This window comes from Camponotus vicinus, unplaced genomic scaffold (assembly GCF_025532165.1).
Source record: "Camponotus vicinus isolate PSW18456_S1 unplaced genomic scaffold, iyCamVici1.0 SCAF_5, whole genome shotgun sequence".
NCBI classification, from domain to species: domain Eukaryota; kingdom Metazoa; phylum Arthropoda; class Insecta; order Hymenoptera; family Formicidae; genus Camponotus; species Camponotus vicinus.
The window spans coordinates 15,881,266-15,903,407 of NW_028141977.1; the positions used below are offsets into that span (position 1 = coordinate 15,881,266).

The 22,142-nt window shown below is 35.7% G+C and overlaps 2 protein-coding genes across 8 annotated transcripts in view; one reads left to right on the forward strand and one right to left on the reverse strand.

The window, feature by feature from the left end:
- The window catches only part of Nachrbeta2 (nicotinic acetylcholine receptor beta2), a 316,200-nt gene that overhangs the window by 73,519 nt on the left and 220,539 nt on the right, over positions 1-22,142 (forward strand). The gene's annotated exons all lie outside the window — the stretch shown is intronic.
- Positions 1-22,142, reverse strand: part of LOC145971572 (protein turtle homolog B) — a 230,575-nt gene that overhangs the window by 72,242 nt on the left and 136,191 nt on the right. The window lies entirely within an intron of this gene.

The following is a 22,142-nucleotide window of genomic DNA, read 5'->3' on the forward strand; positions in this document are numbered from 1 at the left end:
TCAATTTGACTTTACAATTGATGTATTGGAAAATATTATTTTTCAGTATTCTTATCGTGTCGAAAAATGAATAGAATTTCACCGACGCTGTGTTTGTTGAAGTTAACAAAAAAGGATGACAAAGCATCGAAATCTCGTAGTTGTATTATTGAGAATGAAGAGTTTTCCTCTCGCTGAAATTATTTACGCTTCGGAAAAAGTGCCGCATCATCGTCTAATCATTTTCCATTCGTATATAACGAGAGAGATGAATAGAAATGAATTTTACATTACCTCAATTGTATTTCTGGTACGTCATCGTTAGCAATATAGAAATTTAGAACAATTTTTAAATTCGCAAAAAAACAACAAGATTTCTTTTATTAAATAGGTATTCAATAAATCCCACTTATTATTTTTATATAACTATAATATAACAATACTTAATATTTTAATACTTAATAATTGGAATCGTTTTCATAGAATCTCACCTTGTAATAATTTATCTTATATATTGCATTAACGTTAACTCGATGTGACGCTGCTAGTATTGTAAAGATTGAGGTTTTAGAAAACTAGAAAGGACAAGAAAAGTAAAAAGAAGTAAACTAGAAAAGAAGTCCTCGAGGACTTTACATAGATTTAACGCGGACAATGCGACGCTCATGTATTTGTTACATACTCCTGGGAACGTTCCTTGTTTTATAGCATTCGGAGCGGGGCGCAAGTAGTCTATGAAGTAAAATCGTAATTCTTAAGGAAATTTGCATGCAAAAGCTGCGGCTTGCGGGAACAGAAAGAGGAAGGAAAGAGAATAACTGCATTACTGTGATACGCACGTACACAAACGCTCCGGCAAAACCGTCAGCATATATCGCTCGAAATATTCGCTTGCTTGTGTAAAAAATAATGTTAATTAGCTTTAATATCGTTTTACATGTTTACGGAAAATCGCGAATACGTAATTTTAATCGCATAATAGATGTGTAGTAGTTAATTAACTAGTTTCTCGTTTAGCAGCTACATTTAGATAGCTATCTGTACCATTTAACGGAAATTGGCGGAAACTCGTAAGAAAAGTTAATCTGATCGCATTTTTAGAGGAAGACTTAATTTAGTCTCATTATTTACAGGAAAAAAATATACATATGCGTAGCAGAATTTTATTTCAATATTCTCGTGTTTTTTTTTATTCGATAAAAAGTGAATAAATAGCAATAGTTTATTTTTAAGTTGATTTACCCGAATAAAAATATTCTGTCAACTTTAGTTAACAAGCTATATTGATCAAATATTTTATTACAATTTAAACTTAAATTTTATCATATATATATTTAATTAGAGATTTTATTTTCTATCTCTTGTAAAATCACTTGCACACAGATCGTTGCTATACTTAATGTGAACTTTTCACGGAACATGACTCTCTCGACATTATAGTTTTATTCCAAATGATATTTTTTTTCTCTTTTTTTACACCTTTCTACATTTCAAATAAATTCTCGGAGATTGATCTAAGCCAAGCGTTTGGCGCATCTCTCAACTAACTGTTGGACGTGAACGTGACGGATGATACATTTGTTTCAGTCGTATCAGTCAATCCCATAGTAACGCGAGCAACATGAGAATATATAAAACTAATGCCATGATTTATCGTTGATTTCCTCGAAGGGCAGAATACCGTCTTTTTCCAGTTCCAAACTGGATCGCTGACATATTTCATTCTAGCGTATCCTCCACTTTCCGGCAAGATCCCGAAAGAAGGATACTCGTATATGTGCGCGTACGTATACATGCAACCACGTAGATGATATACGTGTGTAGTTCCTCTTTACAGATCGTTTTGTCGACTAGAGTTTGATATAGTATAGAGCACGCGCGCGCACACACACGCACACATACGCGCGCGCGCGCGTGCACGCATACTGCAAGATTATCGTTCTTCTACGAGGGACTTTTGTGAAACGTAAAGTAGCATATCGAAGCGGTTATCTCGTAAATCGTTGGTGGAATCAATGGAACATATACAGAGATGTGATTTACGATACTGATTTATTTCGCGATATTTATGTCTAAAAAATTCGTATATACAGCGGTATAGTGTATAATATTAGATGATATAAAAAACATATAATTTTATACATATATATATCTATCAATTACCGAGAGATTAGCGAAGAGAGAGAGAGAAGCTCGTACGATAAGATTATAAATATTTAAAAATTAGATAATCGGGTAAAGATTAAAGTCTCTCAATGGCAAGGTTGATTTATTACGCAAGCCCAGAGAGTTATCCCCGCAGTAGTTTACGGTGATAAATGCGTGTTTGTTTTATACTCTCGTAGATGCAGGTGCCGGTCGCATGTGCGCTCACGATGAAGCTTTTCCCGCATTGTTCGACCTTCCGCCGTTTTCCGCCAACATTTTCGAGCGCATGCGTGCGTTTGCGTGTCTGCAGTGCGGGCACGTGCGGTTTTAACATTGGGCGAAAGAAAATCTTGGCGTGAGCGAGCGGAAGCCGCGTATGCGTGTGCGCGTCTGTGCGCGGCTTGCAATTTTAATGCGGCTTAACGAGTCTCCCACTGCAAGATTGTACGCTACTTTCTTTTCCCGCGGCAAGAATTAATGTTCCTTTTCCCTATAAGATATTTAATTGTCACTTATTTGTTCCTTTATCATTCATTCATATTACTAAAAATTCTTTAAGAACAGGATTGTTCCTTCACATCGCGAAAAGATGGCTGCAGAGATTAAATAAAATTTAATAAAATTAAATAATACGAGTAATTGATTGTATTATAACAGCAAAAAATTATAAAATAATAGATTATAAAATATATAATAAATTATAAATATATAATAAATCTATATAAATAAATATATAATAAATGTTTATATTATAAGAAAGATTCGCATTTGCAAAATACGTATACACATATTTTTATCTCGCCGATTGCTTAAAATGAAAAACAAATACTGCAAATCTTAGATCGTATCAATCCCGACGTTTTCCATTTTATAACGGCTTTTCGAAAAAGCATAGTTAATAATGTTTGCGCAGCGACCGTGTTTCATGCCACATGTAGATTAATATCAAACAAGATAGGAAAACATCGCGCGAGAGTATCGATGCGAATGAACGAAGGGGTCCGCGTTCCAGCGAGCGAAAACGAATCAACATTTGCACAGTTTGCGTACTCCATGCGCGCGTTTTTTCTTCTTTTTCGTCCTTTTTTTTTTTTCGAAAGCCGCGAAGCTGCCTGTGAAAAGCGCGTCCTGCCCACCTAAGGCATCCATATCCGCTTCTCATCGCGCAAATTCGCTCTCGCGATCAATCAGCGCGTCGAAACAGCGGAATCGAGTCTACCGTCAATAATTCTTTCACCACCCTCTCTTGCATCTCTTTTTTTCCCCTCCCTCTCTCTCCCTCTCTTGCCATTTTCCATTTTCTTTTTTTTGGGGGCGCAACGTGGCTCTCTCGTTGATGCTGTATTGACTCGTCAGCCTCGATCCGCTCGACAATTTACGTTCTGCCTGCCTCGCTCGTTTTTCTTTCTCCTTTCTTTTTTTCTTCGCTTTTTTTTTTAGTTCTCGACACCGAAAACGCCAACGCGAGCATAAATCGGCGCTAGCGACGAAATTCATTGGCCGGGAGAAGAGAAAAGGTGGTAGAAACGGCATCCTTAATTAGCCATTAGTCAGTTAATTTGTCAAGAATGTGCGGAAATGCATGCGGGAAGTCGGAGGCGCGCGAGGAATTAATAACCGCCCCTCATTATTCGGGAGATAATCGCTATCGAATGGTTGGGAGATGATGAAGAGCGGTTAAAGAGATTTAATTCGGTTACGCTGTTGGGAAAAATTAAGAGGAAAAAAAAGGAAGAGCGCGAAATTGCAACGCTTACAGCGCGTAGATAATATTCGGGAGGATTTTACCTCGACCTCATCTTTTATTGCCGCGATGCAATTTGAGTATTTTATGGAGTCTATTTTCGCGCGGTACACCGCGCGCCCCAAGTGTCATATACTCCCACGTCTGGCGGATAAACGCAGCTTTCGCAAAACTGCGCGCCGTAAAACCCGGTCCAGGTTTTTACGACCATCAATGGCCAGGAAGGAAACAAGAATAGCGTCGTAAGCTTGGCAAAGGGGAGTCAAATACTCAACAATGAATGATTAATTTTTTATGCATGCCTGTTTTACGCGGTAACCAAGGAGGTAATTTTTTATCGTCCAAGTTGAAAATGACAATATCATGCTTTAAACGAAAGGCAATATTATCGATTTAGCGAGTAGAAAGTGATAAAATGCAATTAATATTCGAGAGGTTGCATACGTTTATCGCGCACGTTACTTCAGTGTTGATATTTTTTTATTTTTCTTTCTCTAAATCTATGAAAATAATTCCTCCATCAAACATTTTCTCTTCGTTATGGTCAATAATCGATCATCTTACATTCTTTCTTTATTTTATGGTACATCAATAAAGTCGTCGAAAAAAGCTTAAAGAAACGACGAAGAAATGAAGATAAAAATTAATAAATCTATATAGAGTACTATGCTAATATTAGCAATTAATTTTATATATACATATATATAACCAATTATTTATTAAAAATTAATTTACTATCATAAAAGGTTTAATTTTTAATATATTCAGTCGTCACTTTGTAACAAGAATTAATTCGTTCTCGTAAAGAGAAAAGGATTAACGTAATCGCTTTGAAAACGGGCACTGCAGTAATGCGACTAAATTCAGAATCGTGAGAAACTACTAAGAAAATTTGTGTGGCACCCGCGGGAGATGTCAGTGGCACTCTAGAGTACCATAGTCATCGTGAGCCGGGAACCGTTGAGAGAACTGGGCAATTATTTCCCAAGCGCTGAAGTCCGGGGAACCATTATGACAAAAGAGATATTTGTCTTGGCCGCGGGTTATTTTAACAGTAGGACCGGAAGATATGAGAGATATCAAGAAGTAATTGCACCGTACCGCGAAATGAGTCATTTTGCAACGATATTCGACTGTCGAAATGACGCTAATCACGAGTTTCCCGGATTATTAGATTATCAGATATTAGCTTTAATATTATATTGATGATTCTTCGGATTTTGAGATATTCGAATCAATATCTTTGTAATTACAACATTATATTTCTTTTCAAACTTTCCGAACCTTCGATCTATAAGTCCTTACAAAGCGCGCAAAGATAAATGAATTATATTTCTCAAGATGAACAGACAAACGTAATCATGTTGAAGTTTGTATAAATTAGATCGTGTCAATAATTTTCACTCAACCTTCGAGAAAATAATATTGAAAGTATTCTGTAACTATTTCTCACAATTTTACACGATAAAAAGTTATTTTCGTGATGTCGTTTTTCGAGATCAAACGTAATAAAATGATTCAATTCGATTGAGTAACAATACAAAGCTAAACAAATACATACCGTGAGTAAAGACTTCGCGTTTGTTCTCTCGTTTTGTAAACGCTGAGTTACTTTTAGTCAAATCTCAACTTGGGCACGAGAATAAAAAGAGAAAAAAAACATACGCCGCATCGAAGAAGAGTGGGTACATCTACAAATTCTTCTTGGATATCTCCCAGGGTTTTCTTCTTCCCGCCCGATCTTTGCGGCCACTTTTGTCCGCTATCGCAGCGGGAACATAAATTTTCGATTTCTTCCGCGAGTGTGCGGACTTTCGTTCTATCGCGATGGTCATTCAGAAGTTAATCACCGAGTGGACGGCAATACACGAATGAGATTAATTTTTTTTTTAATCTATTGCCCCTTTTATTGGCTGATATTTATTAGAATGCAAAAAATACAAAACTTGCAATAAAAGTTTTTACTTTTGCAGAAACATTTATGAAAAAATATAACGTATATGAAAAAATTTTGTTTTATAATGCAAATGAGAAACTTCAATTCATTATTCCAATAATAGAATATATGATGATATAAATTTGCAACAGATGATTTGAAACATTTATCATGCTCAATAAATATTCATGTAACGTTAATGCGATTATTATTTCACTTTGTTATGATTATTATTATCATTATTCCTACATATATGTTTTTTTATGATTATGCGAATTAATAATACAATAATATTAATTTCAACATTCATTCTTATCAATAATTAATAAAATTAATTAATAAAATAAAAGATCGGAAAGAGGGAAAAATCAAAAATATATGTAAGAATATATGTAATAATTAGAAAAAATTATTATGTTTTATTACACTATTGTTCATTATTATTGCGTGTTTCCTATGAAATACCGTGCACGTTTCCACCTACGCTACGTACATACATACATCTTTTATCGCGAGAGTGAAATAACATTGCTGGTCACATTGACTTTCCGACGAGAACGAATAATGGAAGTGTAGTTTCAATGTACACGCGTCTTTTACTTTCGTTTGAACACGTTACCCGCTATGGCGATGAACAGATACACGAGAGTTTACCGCGTAGGTAAGAAAAAAACTGCCCTGCCCCTTTTTTACGATCGACCTTTGAGATCGGCCATTGCGGGCGAATGCGAAAGGGGTAGGAGTTACATGAAGGGTTGCGGAATGAGAAAGAGAGAGAGAGAGAAAGAGAAAGATAGAAGTTAGGAGGCTAGGGTGGATAAAGTAAACGTTGTTCGTGGAAACTTCAAGTCAAGCCCGGCGTTTCTCGGCTGCTCGCTTTATCCTTTCCATCTTCCCTTTCCTGCTCTTCGGCGAACTGCTGAAAAATAAGATACGCAAACTTGTCTGTCCTTCTCCTTTTCTGCTCTCTCTCTCTTCCCCTTCCATTCCTCTTTTTTACCGGAAATCCCGGATTCGTTCGAGACCGAAGCTTCCGCTCTACTGAAATCGAATTGGCGAACTTAATCGTTCGCTTATATCAGAAAACCGAGGAATCTCACGTAAAGATTTTTATATGCGTGCTTTTTACTCTTTGCCGAAAGTGTGCTTTCAATAATAACGAAAATTTAAGAATTCTCTTTATATCATTTTAAATGTACGCGTTAATTTTGTGTGAACACTTTTCATCTGAACTTTAAATTTTTTCTGAATGTGTAAACGAGTTAATATTATAACTGATATTAACTAATATTTTTTCAAACCGGGAGTGATTTATTAATCTACAATTATTCATGTACTATTTTTTAAAAAATATAGGACATGTCACAAAACATGTGATATAATAAAACGATATCACAGACAAATAATGCAAAGAGTAGTTACACAATGGAAACGCAATCAGGTGCCGCGGTAAAATTAATTTCCTTCGTTTCTGTCTTACGTCTAGCAAGAATTCTGCGGAGGAAGAGAATACCATGGTTTAAAGAGATAGGAAAGATAACGTGTTTAAGGTTTGAACAAGTCGGCGCCTCGTTAACTGTTCGACTATTCAACGCTCAGTTTTCGAATTTAATTTTCCGCTATTACATCTATACATGTTGACAATCGCGAATCGATTAAAATCAAGCGTATCTTACAATTAGTTCGCATGTCTCATCTGCAATATTATTTTTAAACTGAATTTTTATTCTTTGGAAAAGATGCAATTCAAATAATATTATAAACAAAACATGCGAATCTTAAAAAGACGAAAGAAATTAATAAAAATGAAATGAAATAAACTATTTTAAAAATAAAACAAATTGAGCAGAAGAATGGATAGATTCTCTGTCTCGGATGAACAACAGTAGCAAATATCTCTACGTTATAAACAGGAATAAGCTCTATCGTCGGTGAATATAAATATCGGATTTGAAGAAGTTAATACAGTCCATTACTTTGCGCGTGTAAACTGCGCGTACTCGCAAGTGAAATACACTCGTCCGATACATTCTACTAATTCAATAAAAAAACAATCGGGCCAGTAATCCCAGATAAAAACAATCGTTCTTTCACGCCTGATCCTCGGGAAGTCGTAGGAACGAAGATGAGTAAATGTTTCCGCTGGAAATTTTACATGACTTGCTACTTCATGGATTTCGTTTACGCGAGCGTCGGCGTTTCGTCATGTTAAAAGGGAATTTTGAATGGTTTATACCAGCACTAGAAGAGGATTTCCTGACAACATCGTCAAAGTTGCAATTTGAATAATGTGAAATTGGCGCATTGCAGATACAATAGCAAAAGATATTTACACAAAGACTAATTTGAATAATTTCTTTTGAGATCTCAAGTAATTGAAAATAAAAAGCTAATGAGAAACATAAATACAAAATATCGTCCTTTATTTTGCTTCAAATGGATTTTAACTACACGCGATTTTCTAAAATTTCGAATATTCACTTAATAAAAAAATTTAATAATTGAAAAATAAATTGTGAAAAAATTGCTGATTAAATAGATTGTTAAAACAATTTGAGAGTTGATTGATTAAATAATATATTTGTACGTGTTAATATAGATCGATAAGCTGATTATGTAAATATTTTATGCATGTAACAGATAAAAGGAATAATTTCCTTGCGCCAATTTTTTTCACATCCCCTCATATGTAAAATTTTATAGATAAAACTGTTTCATATTTCCTTTATGTACTTTCCAAAAATGTAATAAGCCGTAGTTGAGGTGAAAAAAATTTTCACTTGCCTTGAGACGTTAATACCGGAATAATAATGTGGATTAAGGGGTTAAGCCACGCTTTGGTCAGCCGGCGCTTCGAGGCGGAAGGAAATCTTTGGTTGGTAAAATTTATGTTTCCCTCTCGTGGAGAGAGCAAGCAAAAAGGACGCGGCCGTGAAGGGGACGGGGGCAAGAAATTCCTAAAACGTTTACCTTTTATCCTTCTGCGCCGTTGGAGCTTAAAAGAACGCGCTCGATTATTCTTTTATCGTCGCATCGTGGAAATGTACAAAGGCGTGTTTTACTCTGACTAATAAAAAGGAAACAGAAAAATGCCGGCGTGCCCGGACGTAGAATGCGTCGAATGCAAATTAAATCATTAAAATCGAATGCATTTGACGTCTTCATTAATATGACAAATACATAGAAACAACGATCAACAAACATATACGTTTGAATTTTTATTCTGCGATCTTTGCGCGCAGATACATTTTTAAAAATCATTTTTTTTTACTGTCACAATTGCTTTTACGTAAATATTGCGTCATTTTTTTAAGTGAAATATATTAATTATTAAAAAATTTAAAAAAAACTTTTTTATTAAAATAATCGATGCTTGTTAAAATTGCATTCGCAAGTAAATTATCATTACTAAAGCAGATTTTTATCATGATTTTTGAATGTACATAAGCGCAATTTAATAGCGTGAAATTTTTATTTGACTACAAATAACATGCTCTCTAAAAGTGAATCAGTGTATTATCACTGTAATCAGTGCTGTACTTATAACTGCTTGTAATCAGTGAGTATTTACTGTTTTTCATCAATGTATTATCAGTGTATTATCACTGAAAAACAATAAATACTCACTGATTACAAGCAGTTATAAATACAGCACTGATTACAGTGATAATACACTGATTCACTTTTAGAGTGTATTTCCCACACTCACGAATGTTCGTATTATTTGCGTGCAATAATCGATTGCAATATCTGGGAACATGCCGACATAGGGGAATGCCCGCTCATTGATTAAAAGTCCGGAGGCAATACTTGCGCAGATTGTTTTAGATCGAGGACATCTTAAGGCAATCAGATGTGCATTCAATCGAATTCTCGCGCGACGTATTAAGACCGCATCCAATCGCCATTAACGCCGTTATCGACATCTTCATCGAAGATGCAGCTTAATTCTCGTATTCCGACTCGCATCTGCATCAGACAACCGAGACAGAACGATCTTGTGTCACTTATTTTCCTCACGACACTATATCAAGATATAATAATATTTTTAACATATTTAAAACTTGCGTGAATTTATTATAATAGGAAATTAGTAAGATATTCTAATTTTAATAATACAGTAGTATATTTTCAACTAGAGATAAATAAAACTATTATTTCGATAATTTGCTGATGAAAGTAGTATATGAGTTCAATATTTCAAGCTATATTAATTCTAAAATCATAAACTTTTAACGTATAAAAAGAATTTCCGATTTTTTTCTATTGACATATAATTCATATTAGAAAATATATGTCCGTAAATTTTCAAAATAGAATTCTATTTTTAATTTGTATAATTTTATATGTCACATTTGTGCTAATGTATGTGTGCATCCGACCTTCATACATTGTATATATGTAATTTTATTTTTTCAAACTCATTTTATAGTGCATACATGCGATATATATTTATAAATAAAAAATATTTATTATAAATAAATTCTTGCCTGAAGTAATCTTATAAAAATATTTATAAATAAAATTATTGTATTTTGTTGTTATAAATCGTCTGAAACAGATTTTAAATATAATATTTTTTAAAATTATATCTTTTTAAATGATAAGAAACAAAAACTTAACAAAACTTAGAATTTAGATATTTTTATAAATTTTCTTACGTAGTAGACATGAAAAAATTTTTTTGCCCCAATTTCGTAGATACTTCTTCGAATTTCTAAATAAAGAACGCGATCTTTCAAACGTTAACGTGATTATAAATTACTTTCATTAGGAAGATGGCGAACTACCGCGAAGAAAGCTGCACTAAAACCGTCCGTCTTCAGGATCGCCGATAATTATTCTTCTCGCTTTAATTATCCCCAATTTTATTATCGGCGAGCGACGAAAGTGTAATACGTGGAGTCTCGGGAGCCGGTGACCCTTAACTCCTGACAGATCCTTTGCATAATTCCGTAACCGCGAGACCGCGGTGGCGAAACTTTGGCGGTGACCTGATAAAAGTCTTCGGCCGCAACTCGCGAAAGAGGGACCGAGGGGGAAGGAGTGGCCGCGGGCGCGCGGGCGATAAGTCGCAGAAAACGAACTAATCAAGGCATTAATCTCCTTTACCGGGCGGGCAAACTCGTCGGCGGGAGCGGCGAGCGCGTGAGCGTGAGCGTATATATGTATGTAAATGAATCTAATTCCTATTCTCGTCGGTGCCTTCGGTAGAAAATGGCGGCGTCGTAAAAATGTAAATCTTGCTTTGAATAATATTTCCCTTTCCCCCCTCTCCACCTCCCCCTCGCCCTGCTGCGTTCCCTGTGACCAACGGAAGCAGGCGGTACATGTAGCGTGGGAGGAGGGTGGTATGAAGGTGCGAAAGGGAACAAAATAAAACATCGCGTACGACAAGATAGAGAAAGGAGATGAATGGGGGGGGGGTGAAGGAGGACGGCGAGAAGTCAAGAGAAATAATGAAAGCGGGGAGAAAAAGGAGGAAAGGGGAAGACAGAGAGAGATGCAGATAGCCCCGTAGATCGAATAATGCGGAAAATGAGTTTTACTGCGCGTCTTTTACATGCAAAAGGGAGGAGGAAGCGGCTGTTATACTACAAAGAGACAAGGGATAAATAGTACCGGACGGATGCGCGTTCTTCTTTGTGAAATCGAGTCGTCGTGATTTATTGATAATCCGATAATGTTTCCGAGTCTCCGATGCGAGTCACTTAAAGCGCAAGTATCTTTGCTTTGCAATAGTTGAAATGCATGCTTCTGTCATCACGCTACATCGCTTTATAATGCGCGAGATATCGTACACGAATTGATACGCGAAACCGCAAACGTGTCTTTCAGTTTGGCGGTTTCGATTTTGGCGAAAGACCAAGCCTAATTTAATTTATAGGAATAATTGATTTGCGGATTTATTATTAATTTAATTTTTAACATCTATCAATAATCTCCTTTGCTCAGCAATAATTAAGTCGCTTTTATTAGATAAAAAATAAAAAACAGCTCGCAAGATTGCCAACATAAATAGATGGTAGGCGAGCTGTAAAAAAAAGATAAACAAGATGCGAGAGAGGAAGAGAGTTTCGACGAAAAGACAGGTTGAACCGAGAGGTTGTACTTAGATACCTGCAGCGCGCCGTTAAGCTTCGCAGGTTACTCTCGTTAAGCTCAACCCGTGTACTTACACGGAAGGTGGATGTTCGCCCCGACGGTGGTTTCTGTGTTTACGAGCGGCATTACTAATATTCCATAAAAGAAGTGAATAAAAAGAATACGCTGGATCTCATAAAGAACGCAACGGCATAAAGGATATGACGTGAGGACATGTATTATATTGTTATGAAAAATGCGCGAGGAATTTAAGGATTCTTGCTTTATATTTTTTTACGTATGTGTGAGTATCATCTTATCATCCGATTATTTCTTCATGAATTAATGATAATTATTTTCAAATATATTATTTATCAGTATTTTTAAATATTAATTGTAAATATATTTGTTTCAATTAAATCGCTTTTATTATTGCTATCTTTCTCTCTGTCTCTCTGAGATCGTGGAATTAATATCTTATGATTCGTGATCGCGATAGCATGTGCGTCGCTATCGCGACGTTCGGTTTCCATAGCGATGCCCTGAGCAAATGCTGCGAAGCACAAGAGCTCGCGAGTCGTGAGATCGTCAGGCACAGCGAGATCTAAGCGAGCTTCAGATGACGCGTGAACCATGAACGTCATCCATAAAGCTGGGTTTCGTAGGGATGTCATCGTTAGCGAGGATATTTATTGACGTGATTAAGTCGCTATGCTCTTGTTGAATTTACAGCATATTCGAAATCTTTGGTTAATGACGAGTCGCCATTATTTATGCGCATCCAAAAACCGTGTGTACGGAGCGTGCGTGTACTTACGTATTTGCCAAGCGAACCGAGTTTGCGTATCGTATTTATGTATTTGAATGAACTCAAATAAATTTGATATGATTTGATATGGTATTATTTTGTTTTAACGTCGACAATGAATAATATTGTATTAAGCGTGTAATTCGAAATTTCTGCGCGCACATAATTTCTCAATAAACATATTTCTATATTTCATTTAATAAGAGAAAGAGATATATATATATATATATATATATATCTCATTTTGCTCACACTCTTTTCTCTCTCACATTTTGCGGGATTTATATTTCAAGCTTAAATATACATTCGGATCTATAAATCGCAAATAAATGATGAGATAAGCTTGCTTGGTTGAAAATTAAAACGAAATAGGAGATACATTCTTCTCTCCTTACAAATAAATTAATTTATCGTATTACACTGCATTCTGTCATCTCATTTCTACAATTTATTGCATTTTTTCAGTTGTCCCTCTACCGACAATCTGTTTATTTCTACCCCACTTGGAAAGTTCTCTACCGATCGTTTTATATCGAGTGATATTTTTTTTCAACACCCTTGAGAGATGACACGATCGCGCAACGCATCGCCTCGCTCCTCTGTACGATAACAGTGTCGTTTCAAGTAGACACAAAGCATAGGTGCAATGTGCCTCGTGCGAGGCTTATCTGGTCCTCCCCTGACGCAGACACGCGATGTATGCGGCTGGAACGCTGCGACGCGTGCATGCCTAACTAACCCATCCACATAACTCCCTCCCGGGAGAGGACTTCGCTTTTGTCCGCTTTAATCCTACCTTGTCGTTTACTAGTTTTTTACTAGTTCTAATTTACACTTTTATCGTTATCGCATTGTACTCGATTAAGTAGAATGTGACTATTTGTGACTTTTAATTTACAAAAATGGAAAAATGTAGCTCTTCTTATCTTATTATCAGAAGCTCTTCTTATCTTATTATCAGAATAATTTTCTTGAATTATTACAACAAACAATTATAAATTAGCAATATCACTTATTAAGCTTTTGACAAAATATACTACTCACTATAATATATATTATATTTATACATTTTTTAAATTTAATTAATCTATTATTTACTTATTTTAGATATTTTTGTGTATTAGAATTTTGATGAGGCTTTTTGTAGCAATAATATTGCTCTCGCCTCATCCTTATGGCTTACTAACTTTTCTTGTCAAAAATCGTTGTTGACATTTGTAATTCTTCCTTCGCATAAAAGTATTATAATTTTATAACATTATCATAATGCACACTAAGGATAAGAAAAGATGCAGCAGTCACATCCTCAGCCTGCTATCGATTTACATTATATGTACGCACGCTTGCTGGGCAACATTATGCATCTTGAATTTTCACGCCGTGAAGCTCGGCAAATTTATGTTAATTAATGCTGTTAGCTAATCTGGTTTCGGACTAGAGTCACAATATACTGCACTGTGGGGCCACGTGTCGAGTGACACGCGAATAGGCAGGTCGTACCGTTGAAATGATATAATTAACCAAGTGTAATCTTTTATCAAAAATGAGAACGCGTCTCTTTCTCCTGCTCGATTGTTCATTGCTCGAATTGTTGTCCCATTTTTGTGTATTGTATTTACATATAATAACCGTCGTGTTCTTTATTTCTCATCTGGCGCACTTCAACTTAAATCGCTTGTTTCGGTGTATTCGTACCTTTTTAATCGTTTAAACCGCCTTAAGTCGCGTCGTCCTTGCGATCGCGGATGAATTTCTTTGCGGCGCATCACGCGGCCTTAATCTGCTTATGCCTTTATCCCTCCCCTGTGCGCCCCTTCCGTGTCCCACTTTGTCGTTCCCGTTTTGTATCACGGAGCATGACCACGAGAGCATTAATAATTGCGTAAACACGAGAGCATAGAGCAAGCATATCGTGCGTCGTGCGTGTGTGTACGGCTTAACTGTCCCGTAACGGTGGATAAACTGCGGTTCGCAAAGCTCATATGGCATCCCTTTTCAACCCGAGTAAACATTTATTATCGAGCAATTAACGACAGTTGCAGTGTTATTTTTATTTTGCCCCGTATAATCCGCAGGACAACGAATCGCGAACAATGTCGATTTATTATTTCAATCGAATGACGTATTGAAAAATGACGATCGGATATGTATTTTGTTTACTCTTTGTTATCTTCGGGCATTTTTGACGATGCTTTATCGTCAACACGTGCGATATAGCTATATTAATTAAAAAACGATATCACCGATAAGAAAAGCTTGTTTTATGACAGTAAATTGTATATTTAAATTAATTGCATATTTAAATTAATGTTTTTTAACGTTCCTTATATTTATATTTTATATGTAAAAATGTATTCAATATATATTCTTGTAGACGTATACATATATGAGAAAGTTTCAAGAAAAGCGAGAAGAATAGTAAAAAAGGAGCTCTGCTTTAAACAAGAGTTACACATTGAGATATTCAGAAACCCGCACTTTTACAAAAAAAGTTACAAACTTAAAAATTAGTATATATGAATTTTTATATAGAGTACTCTTTCTCTCTAACATATCATTAGAACACCCTTCCGCTTTATTTCAATTCCCGCAGAGATGATTTACATAATGCATCGCAAAGTAACGCGAAATTACGACAGAGATGTACAACATACGTACAAAAAAGGGAGAAAAAAAAAATTAAAAAACAGCACACATGCTCTTTTAGAAAGAGCAGAGATATAACGAAAGGTCTAACGAAACGACTGGTTTGGCGACGAGGAGGGGGAGAAAAAATAAAATGTGTTGCAGTAGGAAACATACAAAAACACATGGAAAAAGATACCGAGACTGTACGGTAGAAAGAGACACGCAGAGGGAGAAGGAAAGAAAATAGGAGATGCTGCAAAAGTATTACGGAGAATTCTAGAAAATGGAGATGCGTGCGCAAGAAAAATGAAAAGGACCGGATTAAAGGGTCACGGCGCTCTCTTTGGCGTACGGTAAACTTTTCTGCGTAATTACGTTAATGATTCCGACGTGCTTCAGACCTCTGATGAGATAAATATTGAAATTTCTTTTACGACATCTGCTTATATAAAAGATAACGAAACGAAGACACATTTTAAACGCAACACAATGATATTAAATACCATGTTTGCATCGTATCATTTTTATGATTGAGTGTAACTAGAATTCGGCTAAACTTAATTATAGTTTGTACGACATGCAACGTGTTGGTTATTAAACATAATTTTTATATACATTTTAATGGACTTTTTTCACGTAGAATGCGAAAAAATCGGAAATTTCCAAGAACGTATAATATGTCAATTTTATTTTGTATCTATACAAGAGGAGAGATATGCATTTCTTGTTTTTATAAATGTGTCAATATGTAATGTTATATCTTTTTTTATTTACAAATATATGTATGTTGATTTGAAATGCAAAAATAATAAGATATTTTTTCCTATTTTACCTCGAAACATTATTAAACAAAACACATTATATTTTGGTGGGAATTTTTGCAATATTTCATATGATATCAAAAGAATAATATCGAGATTCTTGGGAAATCATAATGTTTATTCGCCGAGTAACTGCGAAATTTCCGTATCGCGTATTTATTTTTTCACATCATGAAAATTACTCTCAAATTATTCCATGATGTCATCTTTATAAAAACATGATTAAAATTACAAACAAAATTATTATTTTTATATATTATCGTATTATAATTACAATTTATGACGAAAGGTTTACATATGTTGTAATTGCAATACGCTAAAATATATTAAAATATCTTCTTTTACAACTTTAATCACAAATTTATCAGAGATGTATTTTTAAAAATGTGACGCAATAAAACAATTTAAAAACTAAAACCGCGTATATTCCTCTTTCCTCTCTCTCTTTCAGCGTAGAAAACTATGGAAAACATTACTGCATTACTCTTTATTCACGTTTTCTTTTTAGTTGAACTCTCGTCTCATCAGTTATAAGATAAAGACTCCGATATTCGAAGCGGTATCGTTTTAGAGCTTTAATATTCGCGCGGACAAGTTACAAATTATGCTTTTCGATGCGTCTTCGTAAAGACGCTAAGCGATATAACGGGATCATTGTGGACGGTGCTTAAGGCGGCAGCCTTTGGACGCAACCTAGGAAGGGAGGGAGAAGACGAAGGCTTTATACATACCTAACTACCCTTTAGAATAACTTCTCGTAGTACGGCGCGCTTATCCTCACGCCGCGCTCCAACCATTCTCCACGGTTTCCCGGTTTCTTCGATTTCTCGGCATTCTTCGCGGTTCGCAGTTTCCGCACTCGCCCGCATTCTATCCGGGCTGGAATACCGTTGTTTTTGCTTCGGCTCGCCGGAGCGGCACGCCTTCCACGCTGCATTTTCCCGACGCGTCCGTCACAAAGTATTTCCGCGCTGATGAATTTTTGTCCGCGTCTCGCAAGCGAGCAGCGTTTCCGCGAATATCATTAGCGTATACGCGTGTATATGAGCTGCATATTTTATACAAATATTTGACATTTTTGCAACACTAGTAAGGTACTTGCACAATTAATTAAAGCCTGTTAATGAGTCTATAATTTTTTTCAGAATATACACATGTGAAGAATATGTATAAATAATAAGATTCGATCTGTATTATTTATATATGCATATCGCGGAATTTTTGTATGAGTTCAATCATTTTAGAAAAAGCCTAAATTTTTTAACCCATAAATGTACATTGTTTTTTCATATTCTATTTAACGCGAACAGATCGAGATATCATCAGCAGCAAATGACCCCATATCGATCGTCGGTATCTTGGCAAGTACGATGGAGGCGGAGGCGTGACATGCACTTTATCAAAATGAGAGCATCGAATCCATTCAAGCACGGTGCATCTCATTTGACAGAATTATGCAGTCTATTGTTGCGACCATGCAACGAAGCGTCTCGCACTGTCCAATCAGGCATGAATCATCCGGTTTCGGTTTCCTCGTGCATCTATTACCCGCCGCTTGTCAGTCGACTAATTTGCTGGTTAGTTCATTCACCGCAATTATGTCCGTGCGACCACGGATTGGAAACCTGGCCACTTTGAGGTATATCGGCTGGCGTGTATACAATTTCTCAAAAGGGGAAACGTTATAAATAAAAGAAAAAAAGAGACTAAAGAGAGGAATTGTAATCACTCTTTTATCACTGTACGCAATTGACTTAATTTCGATTAAAATAGAGAGAGAGAGAGAGAAAATTAAAGTGTAATTTACATCAATGAAAAAATTTCATACTATACTTTGCAAAAATAAATTAAGATTGTTTTTCATTTTCGATAGTTTATAAAATATTTTTATTAATTCTGAATTTGCGCCTATCACATTAAAAGTTGATCCTCTTTTCGTTGAGATCGTGTGCAGCTGTGACTTAGACTTTCCATTTACTTCTAACGCGAAAATGATTAACCTATCGAAGCAAACTCGGACGGTCCAACACGATTCACGGACTTTGTTGCCATGCTCGGTGAATAGCTCGGCTTCACGGCGACCTGTTGGCGTAGTCGTCTACTTAAACCACTTATATACGGCAACGTGCTCACCAACGGGCGGCCATCGAGTAGACTCGAGCGGAAATAAAAGAGAGTCGATAGGCCCTCGAGACGCGTTCCCCTGGTCCATCTCCCCGAGAATCTCATCCCCTTCTGATCCAATTTCAACTCGTCTCTCCTCGTATTGCCAGGAAAAGAGGAAGAGATGGGGAGAAAGAAAAAGACAGGCATTCACCGCCAAGCACAAAGCACAATGACCAATGGCCGCACGCGAAGAATTGTAATAACGACGCTCACTTGAACATTTTTTTCTGATCGAAGCTCGCAATTAGAGTGTATGGCGAGAGAGAGCCTTATTTCAGGTTTCACGATACTCGAGTATCTAGAATTTTTCAATCGCGAAGAAAAAAAATACAAAAAATCACGGAATCTAATTAAGAGATCGAATGGCCCTGTTAATAAGTACTGCGATTACGATTCTTTAATTAATTGGCATTGTAATTGTGCAATGTAATTGATTGACATTTGATATCATTGGTTCACGTTGCTTAATGTTATATACGCTGCAAGAAATATATTATTCCTGCATTCTTCAAGATATATCCGACATTTACGCTTTGGAATTAAGAAAAAATAATATTTAAAAAAATAATATTTTACATATAATAATATAATAATATTTTACATAATTTTAAAAAATTTTGAGAAAAAATAATATTTTACAGTTTTAAAAAATTCGGAAAAATTAAGGAAATAAATATTAAATGACGTTTACAGGTCGTCGATACCAAGCCTCATCTTCATATCGTCCCAATTCGTTCGATATCGGAGCGAACGTGGATTTGGCTTCGCATTATTGCATTAACAGATCAAACGTGACCTGTGCGGACAGATCGTTCAATCCGACGCGATCGTGTCACCGCAAAAATGTGGAAAAATCGACGGAAGCTCGCAGTGTTACTTCCGATGATCCGACATGTCAGTTGAACGCGAATTTCAGAGCGGCAAACCGCGAAATCGGGTTTTCGAAACTATTCCGATGAGCGAGGCTTCGCCCAGCCCCGTTCATGGATCCGCACATTGAATCAAATATAATTACCGGTAAATTAGCGGTCGAATTATGCAATAGCGTTCGCATGATAATGCAACATGATTGGATATACCAAATATGAAACGCAAATTTCGATCTTATCTTAATATCGGAAGAGTACGAAGCTCTTTACATATCTCTCTCGTTCTCTTTAAAATAAATTAATTTTCTCTCTTCGACGACTCGATCCAACGATTATGTTATTCGAATTAAACATTGATATTTCATCATTAATATACATAAAAGAATGGAGATAGGAAAATTGTGTGCATCTCGGTTGAATATTATCTCATTTTCTTCTTATTTTAAGTTGCTAATTGCTCGACAATGGGCGCTTTGATAATTTCCTTTGTAAAAAAATAATGCGATAATGAAACGTTCTGTATAATCGAATTATGCTTTTCGATAGATAAACTCTTTTTGCTGTGATATCTTTCAAAACTTTCAAAGATATCTCGGAATGGAACATCCGTCGCTCTCATGCATTTTAAACTCGATTATAGTCGAATAACGGGATATAGAGATAATTGAGCATTTTACCAAGGAATTACATTTTCACTGTTCGCAGCTTAGACGAGAGCTAGACAATTTTTCTCGTTATACTTATCCTATCGTCCCACTAGCACGGTTTAGCTTTTCTTATCCGATCTATCGTGCTTTTATCATCCCTGCTCCTTAATCTACTAGTTCCGCTATTTTTATTTTCCGTCTCGCTCTGCGCACGCGGTACATTGCCAGATGTTGAAACGACCTCTTTCCCGACGTACTCCGCAACTCTTCACGTCGCTCGTTCTCACGTCTTATCCTCCAACTTCTGACTTTCTTTTGCCACGCTATCATGCGGTGTTTATTTCAGTCGGGTTCTTGTCAGAAATTATATCCTACGCGGAATTATACCCAATAAAACTATTCGAAATATGTTAGTACTACATTTCATAATTTTGTTCAACGCATGTCTGAAAATGTTCTCTGCGCAAGAAAGGAAGAGCGAGTAAAAGAAAAAGAGAGAGAGAGAAAAAGAGAAAGAGAGAACATCTCTTATTAGATTATTAAATAATGCAATGATAATATTATATATACGCACATGTAAAATATCAATATTAATATTTTCTTAAGTAACATAATTAAATTAGTAATAATGATAAATAATTATTAATAATGAAAAAAATAAGAAATGACTTCTTATTTTCTTCATTATTAATAATTATTTATCATTATTACTAGTATAATATAAAATAAAATATAACCAGAAAAATTTAATCTATTATTAATGCAATTTTTAATGTTTAATAAGTAATATCAAGTCGCGATCTTCCATTTTAAAAGAATTCCTTTCACGAGGTTTCGAACAAGCAAAGAGAATAATTCATTTTGAGCTATTAAACGAAGGCCAAACTATTATACCAGAGATTTATTGTTTCATGTTACAACGGACTTACGAAAAACTCCGGGAAAAGCAACCTGCTTCCATCAATCGAAAGGGTCCTTTGTTATCACGGGATAACGCGAGACCCTATACTACATAGATCACGCGACAAATGGTTGCGAAGTTAAGCTAGGAAATTCTGTCTCATCCATCATATTCTCCGGATATTTCCAACCGATTACCATCTCTCCTGAGATTTTGAGAAACGATATGTAGCGGAAAACATTTGAGAACCGGAGATTTAGAAAATCTGCTAACTAACTTTTTCTTCACCATTAAAATTGCCAAATTCTATAGAAATATCGTTTACAATTTAAATGGATGTCATCGAATAAAATATTTAATTTTTTAAGATATTTGATGATTTAAAATTATTTAACTTAAACAATATATTGTGTTATTGCGAAATTTAATCCCAAAAACAATGGTTAAAGAATCTACCGCTAAAAGGATCGATATTTCCTGAATATCTTATATAACATCGCGTACATTTTTTCGCGTCAAGTTGAGTGAAAAATGACGTTGCGTTTTTGCCTTACATCGACGCGGCGCGTCGTTGTTCTATCTAGAAAATTAATAACAAGCTGTAACGACACGTGACGTATGCATCTCGTAAGAGCGAAGCGCGGCGAAACGCGTGGCTTAAATGCACGTCAGCAGCGTGTTCGAGCTTCCTGCAGAACGTGGTTGGTCGAGTGCATATAATACTCGGCCTTCGGTAATCGATCGTACTCGTTTCGGTTGCAAACGTAATTATGGCCGTCAAAGGAGATGCGCTTTTGTGAAAGAGACTGTACATGGCTCTCAGGAAATAGAGAGAAAGATACTCTCTCTTCGAGGGAGAATCTCCGGGCACTTTGATGACCGATCGCCTCTATCTCCCCCCCCCCTTCCGTGCTTTCAGTGCACGGACTTTCATTAGGTGGATCGGAATCTGTTTCTTTCGCTCCCGTTGCGGAAACTTTCCGGATATTTGCTCGGGATAGCGATCACACATATCACGACGGACGAGGCAGCAGAGAGATGTGGGCATGTTTCTAAATTTAGTTATCTTGTCGTAGTAGTTTATTTTGAAAGTTAAGTTAGAAAAACGAGGTTTTTTTTGCAAAATACATTTTCCGAAAACGTATAGTAAAGTAAAAGAGAAATCCGAAATTATATTGAAAATTTCGAGCATTTTGATTATTTTGCACTGGGGAATATTACGTTGCTATATGAATATAATGTACAGTTTATAATGCATAGTATATAATGTGTAGTTTTTATTTATTACATAATTTGGAAAAAAATTGATTTACTTTTATTTAAAAAATATTAATTCGTATTTCATGTCCGCATTTCGTAAAAATCTTTAATATTTGGAAACTTGTAGTAATTTTATAAACAAAGCATTCTG